Source organism: Propithecus coquereli, unplaced genomic scaffold (genome assembly GCF_000956105.1).
Source record: "Propithecus coquereli isolate 6110/MARCELLA unplaced genomic scaffold, Pcoq_1.0 Scaffold25, whole genome shotgun sequence".
NCBI lineage: Eukaryota > Metazoa > Chordata > Mammalia > Primates > Indriidae > Propithecus > Propithecus coquereli.
The window spans coordinates 4,418,086-4,427,495 of NW_012148063.1; the positions used below are offsets into that span (position 1 = coordinate 4,418,086).

Consider the following 9,410-nt stretch of genomic DNA (forward strand, 5'->3'; position numbering starts at 1 on the left):
AGTTGTTGATTTACTGAATAGACACTAGTGGGTTCATATAGTTTTAATATTCACAAAAGGATATTTGCCTTTAGAATCTGGCCATTAAAATATAGTCTATAATAGAATGAAGAGTTAGATATGGTGATAATAAAAAACATAAGATACATGACTTTGGGCGGACAAGGCAAATCAACTGTGATTATGCATAAAATGTAATGCACATTTAGTTGGAGAAAATACTGGCTCTGGTCATTGCAGCATTTGTTTCAATAATAAATCATCTCCTATGCGTACAAAATGAGTCTTTGTCTTTTTCCTTTTGTTAAAGTCCGTAATGTAGGAATACAGAAGGAAATGTTTTTGTTACGTGTTTGGAGGAACTCCTTCGTTTTCATAAGAAGTTTGTCCTAAATTCTTCTAGCTTCTTGCCCCTCCCTTACTCTTTCCCTTGAAGACAGCGGGTGGTGGGGAGTTATGGATTGGCCAGGAGCATTAAGACAGTGGCTTTTCCCGCACGAGGAAGGGAGGAAGGAGACATCAGAAAGGTGCTGGAGTGCTCTTTGCCTTCATCAGGATGACTGGCTAGACTCCACAGTGGGAGCTCTTGATTGCGGGGGTGGGGGTCGGTGCTATGGTCTGGAAACTCCCACTTCTTGGGCAGAAGCACTGCTTCTCTTCCTTGGTCATAGGTGCTTGGATGCAGATTGCTGCCATCTGATTTCCAGGTGACATTTCTATGAATTTATAAGGGCAAAAACAAGAAGGCCCATGCCAGATGCCAACCTCTTCATCTTGGACTTCCCAGCCAATATATTTCTGTTCATCTTAAATTACCATTCTATTATAGCAGCACAAAATGAACTAAGACAGGAGGAAATCAATATTAAGTAAGGGTGGAATCTGAATATTTTTACATTATTAGTTAGTATCAATGTCGTCATCTTTTTTTCTAAGACCCATAAGTAACTATCTCTACTTTACTTAGCAAGGTCTAGAAATAAATAATTGACACTCATGTATCACAACAATATATTTTGTTTCGCAGACCAATGCATTCCCTGATCTAGCTGATTTAAAGCACCAACTCTATGAAGAAGGCCCCCATCAACTGGAATGGCCTTTGGTTTCGATAGCGTGTCATACCATAGATCTTACTCTTTTGTAGCATCGGATAGAAACAAAGCTCTTTCAATTTCCCCAGCTCCAGCAGCAAGAATTTAAACCTTAGAGGTTTCCAAAATAAATATAAAATGTATTCCACAGCAGAAAGAAAGACATCATCGAGATTTTCAGAAACTCCTTCCAGTGCTCTTTGAACATCCTAAAATCCTCTGTCATCATAGCTCTGTGTTAGACATGTGAGTGCATTTGCTAGCTTTCCATTACAATTTTTAGGTGGCACTTTCTACTTCATCTTTCTCCTCCATTAAACAATTGACCTTTCTACTTAGTACTTCCTAGTAAAATGTGAATTATGACATTTGGTTACTTCTTTTCAATACTTCTGTGTTTTTAAAATTTTTTCTACGATTTTGAATTAATATCCCATTTTATCAGTATAACATTTAATTTTGAAATGTGTATAGTTTTCTTTATGAAAAAAGTAATACTTTAAACCATAGAAAACCTTAAAATTACTGAAAAGTATTGGGAGGAGAAAAAGGGGGGGAAGTTATCTATATTTCTTCCTAATAGCTACGAACATTTTTGTGTATATTCTTATGAGTTTTTCTCCCTAAACTTATAATATTTTAAAAAAATGTTTCCTCTAATACCACTATGTATAGATTTGGTGGAGAGAAGCAGACAATAACCAGAAAACAAATTGTGTAGTGTGCAAAATAATCTTACATTATGATTAGATTACCATGAAAATGAGCAGGGTTCATTAGCAGTTGCAGAAGGAGGAGCTCTATCTATCTCTCTATCCATCTACTTACCTATCATCTACTGATCATCTAGCTATCATCTGTCAATCACTATCAGCTGTCTACCAATTTATCATATCTCTCTCTATGTATCATCTATCTATCTATCTATCTATCATCATCAGCGATCTCTACCTGCCTATCTATCTATCTGGGAACATATTTTCTTCTTTGTAATTTCTTTGAAATTCTTGTTTTTCCATTGAGGGAAGTGGGACTTTATTCCCTTCTTAGGAAAAAAGTAGGGCAAAATTTAAAACTATCTTAAAGTCATGGAATCATGGTTGGGTGACATTGGCCAGGTCAGTTTTCTACTGTGCATCTTAGTTTCATTATCTGGTAAGACAGCACACAGAGTCTTTTTCTCTGAATCTGTGGTCCATGGAAGGATTTGAGGGGTCTCCTAAAATAGTGCACAATTTTTTTTTTTATATTTGCCACTGCAAATATGTGTAAACGAATGGTCTATGGATTACATTAAAGTCTCAAAAAAATCTATAAACTCACAGTCAAGAACTGCTGGATTTAATGTCCAATGCCCCCTTTTACTCCAACATTCTATGAAATCTTTGCCATGGGATTTTGGAACTGGTAACATCCTGACAATTTCAGGATGCATCCGTGTTTCTGTTAACATCACATCTGGTATGTTTGGATCAGTTGAAGTTTGGAGCAATATTTTAGAGTTTCAAGTAAATTTTACTTCTAGTTTTTTCTTTAAAACCTGCCTCTTCTCTCTGTTTTTTGGTCCTGTAATCTCTTAATCTCTGCAGATTTTCATTCTGTTCTTGCAGAGTAGGTTTACTTGTGCAGTTGTGCCTCTGAATAAAGAATCACATACACACATATATGCACTCGCAGTTCTGATGAATTCAAAAAGCAGGACTAAAAATGGCTGCACAATCATACGCTATGGTCTGGAATATAATAATTTTAATTACTGATCACAAAACAAATGAAGTATGTGTATGTTAGAAGCTAAGAAAATGAGAGACAGCTGTCTTAAATCTTACTGGAACAGGCAGGGCAAGTATAAACAAACAAACAAAGAGCAAACACAACAATGATGAAAGTAGCCCTGGTCTTCAGGCTGGTGCAGCAGACTTTTTGATTCTTTTATGCACACATTATTTATTCTGAAAAATAAATGTATCCATCTCCTTGTAATTCACTCTTCCCAATGGAAAATGTAATCAATGGTAACTGTATTTATTTATGCAGAACTTTATACCCCATTGACATCCTCAAAATGAGTTTTCCAACATTCAGAAGGAAAACTCTCCAATATATGTCAAGGAATTTAAAGTACCTTCCTACTGACATGTATTATACACCAAAACCAACACTATGTCAAAGAAAAACATTTATGCTCCTTCACTGACATGTCGTACATGCCCATTCATTTTTTTTCTAATATTGAGTGTTGGCATTGATTCTCCTTTCCTGAAATTAAAGAGAAGAGAGCTCCAGGTTTTAGATTAAGAAAGAAAACTCATAGATGCATGTATTTTAGTGACAAGGAAGAAAAAGCTTTAAGATCTCAAGCTGGAAGCCTGCTGACTAATTGTATTTTCTAGCTCATTATGTTAGTAACTACAGTTCATTGCATGGACAAGTACAACTTACCCTATAATCTATGTGCATATCAAATTTCTGTAAGTTGATGCATATTTAAAACTCACTTGAAATGCTCCCTTGCTCAAACTCTGTGAGGGCAGGTATTTGGTCTACCCTGTTCACTAGTGAGTTCCAAGTATTAGTGCAGTGCCTGGGATCTATAGAGACCTTAACAGTAATTATTTGAATGAATAAGTAAATGAATGGCTGAATAAATGAGTTAATTAATAAAGATACAATGCTAGGAGATACTGCTATTAATAGTTAAGACTTCCAGTGGTTTCTTTAATTTTCATGTTGTATGCATGTACATTTTCATGATATCAAGATCTCAAAACTCACTTCTATATTCTAGTCATTTTTTTATTATAGAAACCCTTCGCTCTCAGTTTTGTTAGTAGCTGCAATAAACTAAGGCTTTTGTGCTACATCTCTACAAAATTTTACTTTTTATGTTGATGTGGAATGACTGAGAAGTGGGTTTTTTTTGGTGGTGTTGTGTTTCTTGTTTCTTTGCAGCTGAACATGCCTGACATAGGATAATTTTGGTAAGCAGTGCTTATTTATTTTAATTTTTATCATTATTTTTTTGACATGAGAAACCTTTCATTGAGACAAGGCAAACAGTGGGTTGAAAATATTACAGGGTGAAAGAAGGCTGAGGAAACCAATATGAAGAGAAGACGGCTCAAATGATGAACTAAATACATTCCAAAGTTACTATTTATACTTAAGGCAATTTAAAAAGTGAGGTCTTAACCAAAAAGCCTTTACATGACACTAAAAATAAATTTAAATCTTTTGGACTACTAAAACAGCTAAATTGTCTACCCAAAATCTGTGCAGCAGGGACCTGTTTTCAGCAGGTAAGCCTATTTACCAGTAAGAAACTTCTATTCTTGTAACATTGTCCTGTTTGTTTTAAGAGAATAGATAACTCCTATCCCCACAGAGTTAGTCCTTAAGGCCTCAGTGACCCCACAGAAATATGGACCTGTCTCTACTAGAGAACTATTTACACTGCACTGTAAACACACATCTATGCTTCCACTAAGCCATGAATGCCTTGAGTGAAGGGATTAAGATTCATTCACTTTGTATGTACATTGATAATTAGTAGACACTCGATATTTTTTTTTGCATGCATGTTAAATGGAATTATTTTACAGCACCACTGCTATTTACATCTCTAACACTCCCACCGTTACCCATTTCCAAAATAAAAACACCAAATTGCTGCCACATTTACAGTGGTTTTCACAATATAGTGCTTCTGGACTTTTTAATGCAAAAAACATGCTTGATTTACTAATTCTCAGAGTAATGACACAAACTTAGCATTCTTCTTGGAATAGAATACTTGCTTGGAAGTTACTGCATTCTTTTTCTCTTTTTCAAAAGTGCATCTTGGTGCCAGCTGCTTTTCGCAGAAGGAATGCTTATTTTTTGAGCGGACGTTCTGGCTATACCACGTCATCATAAAGTTCTGTGTTTTTTTCTTCTCTTTGTGGAACTGGAAAATAGATTCATTTTCATTTTCCTCCTCACATATTCTTCTCACTCTGTCTTTCCAATCATTGCACTTGCCAGTCTTGTCTCCTTGTCAGATTTTGGCTTTTTATGAAGGAGTTCAGCGTCCCAAAGAAAAAATAATCTGCCCCTGGGCTCCTCATCCCTGTGTGTTTCAATATATTTCCCCTTTTGGGATTTCCTGGGGACAGCGTCAAGTTTATTCCTCATTTGGGCCAGGCAGAATTTTGGAGTCTTCCTGAGTTAAAAGGTGACTAGTGCTGATGGCTGTAGCTTTGGCTTTCCACTCCCCTATGGGCATGCTGTTCAGGTTCTTGGAAATTTCTTGTTCTTTGTCGGAAGAGTGGTGCACACCAACCCATTCACCATTGGCATCCTCCTCCTCCTCACTGAGACTGGACTTCCCCATCCATCTTCATTGTTTTCAGAATCTCTTCTTTCTCAACTCCCAGAACTTCTGCTCCTGGAATGTCATCTTTAGCATTTATTTCTCCATATTCTTGTGCTCTTACTTCTATGGAGGCCTCTGTAGGCTGACTCCAGAATTTCTTCTGCAGCATCTGAGGATTCAGTGTTCAGAAGACCCAAATGAAAGTTCTAGCAGGCATCATTACCTTCTTACCTTTGTGTGTTTCATACTGAGCCAGGTCTTGGAGAAGTTCCTCAGCCATAGCGAGAGGACATAGAGCTGTTATCTCTTTTATCGCATTGATTCCAACTGTCATGACTGCCCCAGAGTTCTTGTCAGTAACAGCATTGTTAGCACAGCCATGAGCAGTGACTGAGCGATCTCTGGGGGTACTAGGTGATGAGATGCTTACACAGCAAACAGAATAATCTTCGTTATTCTCTTTGGTGGGGCTGTAGAAACCTTTGCACAAAGGGATAGAAGCTGAAGAGGCAATTCCCACTAATTTGGAGATGAGGCTCATGATCATCATCTTCACGTCAAACCTCTCCTTAGAGCTCTTGAGCTGCTTTGGTAGTTTTTCTGCAGAATCTTGGGGGTCATAAATTAAGTGAATAGCTGGAAAATTAAAAACCTCTGGTTTTTCTTCTTCTTTTGTTTCTTGAGCACTTTCATTGCCTTTTCCAACCTTTTCCTGTTTTGAGAACTTTTCCTCCCTGTAGGATACCGCGCTAACAAGGATACTTGCTGTCGGTCCTTCTTCCTCAGGATTCTGAGTCGCTGTCCTATTTCTCGTCTTCATCTTGGAAGAATGTCAAAGCAGCAACTAATATCTTGGTGACCTTAGAGAGACATGCAATTGTGATAACATTGACAGTTTTGGCATCATTCCAGATGTTCCTTCTGTAGAGTTTGATCATCACATCCAAAGATATCTTGGCTGCAGTTGCATAGCTATCTCTTAACATGGTGCACATGAAATTCTGCAATACTGTGTTCACTTTATTGTTCTTGTGTTTTGTGTTTATATCCTTAACGTTAGTCACTATGTGTATATAAAGTCTTTCACAGAAGCTTATCTTGGCAATGTAGAAGTTCAAAGAAGAACTCTAGTAAACTTGATGGTTTGATGAGATTCTTATTTTTCAGCACGATCAAAGCTTTAAAAAATGTCATTTGAAGATCTGGATCCAGGACAGTGTGATTGTAGGAGAGAAGATCTTTCAGCTCTTGAAGAAAGTTACTTAGATCTTCTGGGTAGCAGTGACCAATCTTGTGCCATAAACATCACCATTTTTGCTAGTCCTTTGCTGGGTTTATTCGGTTGTAATTTGGAAATCTTCTCATTGGATTTGCAGTGATTATACTGCTGTAGAATCTCCTCGATGTAGGCCAGCAGGACCTGCACGGTTGGATTCTGTAACTGCAGCAGGTTGCTTGGCAGCTTGTTGCTGTTTCTGCTGGACTTGTTGGCTGCACACTGGCTTTGTGGAGACCAGTTCTAAGAAAACCCACATGGGTTTTCTGATCAGTCCCAGCTTGCAGCATGGACTTGTGCTTCCGAGTGTCAGTAAGCAGTGTTTAGTCTGTACAGTTATTCTGGAAGTTCTTAAATCATTTTGTGGCTGAGGATGCCAGAACCAGGAAGGGACAAGGGTCTAGGGAAACTTACCTGGTTCTGGAAGTAGACATTGGAAGTCAGTGCATTTGTTCAAAGGCACTTGGGGAGCTCAGGCTTGATTTGGGCAGGAACAGAAACCAGTGATACAAGTAGGTGGTTGCAGCAAGAAAGGAAGGAGCCTGGGATGCTGAAACTTAAGCAGGTGATGGTGATGTGATCTCATGGTTAGGGCCTAGGTGGGATGCTATAAGATGAAGACTGGCCTCATGACAAAACATCAATCATGGAGTCTCTATTTTGACCTGTATTAATACGATACGATCTGAGCAGGCCACAGTTTGGAAGAGGGGCACATATGTATGTACCAAAGGGAAATGAGACGTCTATCCTATACCAGATCGATGACACCGAGCCTAATTCCAGATGGCAAGACCAATTTTATACTCCCTCTGAAGAGGCTGAGGGTTCCAACCTGTCTTCCACTGCATTACAGAATGGCTTAGGGACCAGGAGGGCTTGTCTTAGGTGAAGGGCACTGGACTCTGCAGCTGAGATTTGAGAAAGGCAAAGACTGACCAAGTCAATCTATGAAGAAGTTAACACCAAGTTTGGGTTTCAAGAATTCTCATCCATTTGTAAAGAAGCTCTAAGTATTTCTGTTAACAATAACAAAGATGTGCAAATAAGAGAGATATGCATATGTGTCAGTTTGCAGCCCAATTCTATATCTTCCACAAAAACTATATTTCTCTTCAGCCCTCCCCATCCCCACCCTAGTTCAGTGCTCAAGTAGGAGCTTATCAGAAAAAAAGCAAATCAGGACTTAGTATTTTATTATAAATCAAAATAGATTATTTTTGTTCAAAAGGATTATTGTGAAGGGAATGAGAGAGAGGGACTACTGCAATAAAGAGATGGGGCTATTGCAACAGGGTGAATGCTGTGACAATTAGGTCTTGAAGGATCTCAAGAGTTAGGCAAAAAGGGGTTTCCTTTGTAGAGAGGAGTAGACAAAGCTAGAAAGAACCGGACATGGGGTAACGGGATGAAAGGGCGGCTTGCTCAGATAGCAGATCAGGGAATGTTCCACCTTGGGGCCCGGCTGTTCTCAGGAGCGGTTGTGTGCTGGCTAAGGCTGGGGGTCGGCCAAAATTCAACGACCTGGGGGAAGGAGAGAGGCTTGACTGAGGTTTGTTCCAATTGATCCCTGGGGGTGAGCAGGCCAGCTACACATTCTTGAGTAAAGAAAGAGAATTTGGGGAGTCTGTAGCTGGCCTTGTCCTAGGTACACACAGGGCAGGCATATGTAAATCTTATCCAAGTCCTGTGAGGAAAGGCCATTCTTTGCAGTAAGGCATTTTCCAGAACACAAAAGGGTGCAGGATTCCTTAAACCTTAGCCGTTTTCCAGGATCACAGGGCTCAGGTAAGTTTGATGTTCCCAAGCTCAAGTCTTGGGCAGGTTTTTGTCTGCCAGGGTCTCACTATACCCTAGAAGGTGTGGGAGCTGCTGCAAATCCTGGCCCCTGCTCCAGGTGGCTCCTTTTGTCTCAGGTCCATGCTGTTCTAGTGGCCAATGGAAAGGGGAGAAGAGAGGAGATCATGGAGGTGACAGCAGGAAGGGCTTCTTACTGGCCCAGTCCCTGAGCACCAGTATGGCCAAACCTCTGGCCATCCAGACTCCTGCAGGCAAACTGCTGAACTCATTTATGAAATTCTCTTTTGTGGCATACATTCCCAGTAGTGAAATCACTCATCGGGCTAAATATATTAAGGGAATTCAGAATCTTGATACCATGAATACTAAATTTCTGGATGACTGACTGAATTTTTTCTCTTTTCTCTTGTTGACTTGGCCACGGTCAGCTAACATGGTCATAAAAATTTTCCTTATAATGACTTAATGATGGATAAGAGAAAGGATGTGATATTTGTGTGCCAGCAACCACCAAGAAGTACAGTAGCAATTTTTTTTTCTGCATACATTTAAAAAATAAAGATCCACATGATGCCAGGCCATTGGGCTGGGAGGCAAGAGAGGTTAGCTCTAATAAAATATACTGTTTCTGATTAAGAAAACACTTTTTTATTCATATAAAATATTTATTAGGTATTGGATTTTATAAACTGTTTGGTCCTGGAGTCTTTATTTTAAAAAGGTTATTCTGAATGCATTACCAAGTATCCTGTGGAATATTTCACATAAAAGGAAGCAAAAAATGTATAAATGTAAACAGGCTAATTGTATGCAGATATAAATTATGGATGTTGGTCTTATGAAAAAGCATTGCTGATTTGCAGGGGTCTTAGTCAGCAGCTCTGTG

General features: G+C 38.9%; 1 pseudogene; it reads right to left on the bottom strand.

Annotated features, from left to right (window-relative positions):
* Positions 1-4,898: 4,898 nt before the first annotated feature.
* On the bottom strand, positions 4,899-8,843 carry LOC105812368 (annotated as a pseudogene).
* Between the last annotated feature and the right edge of the window lie 567 nt (positions 8,844-9,410).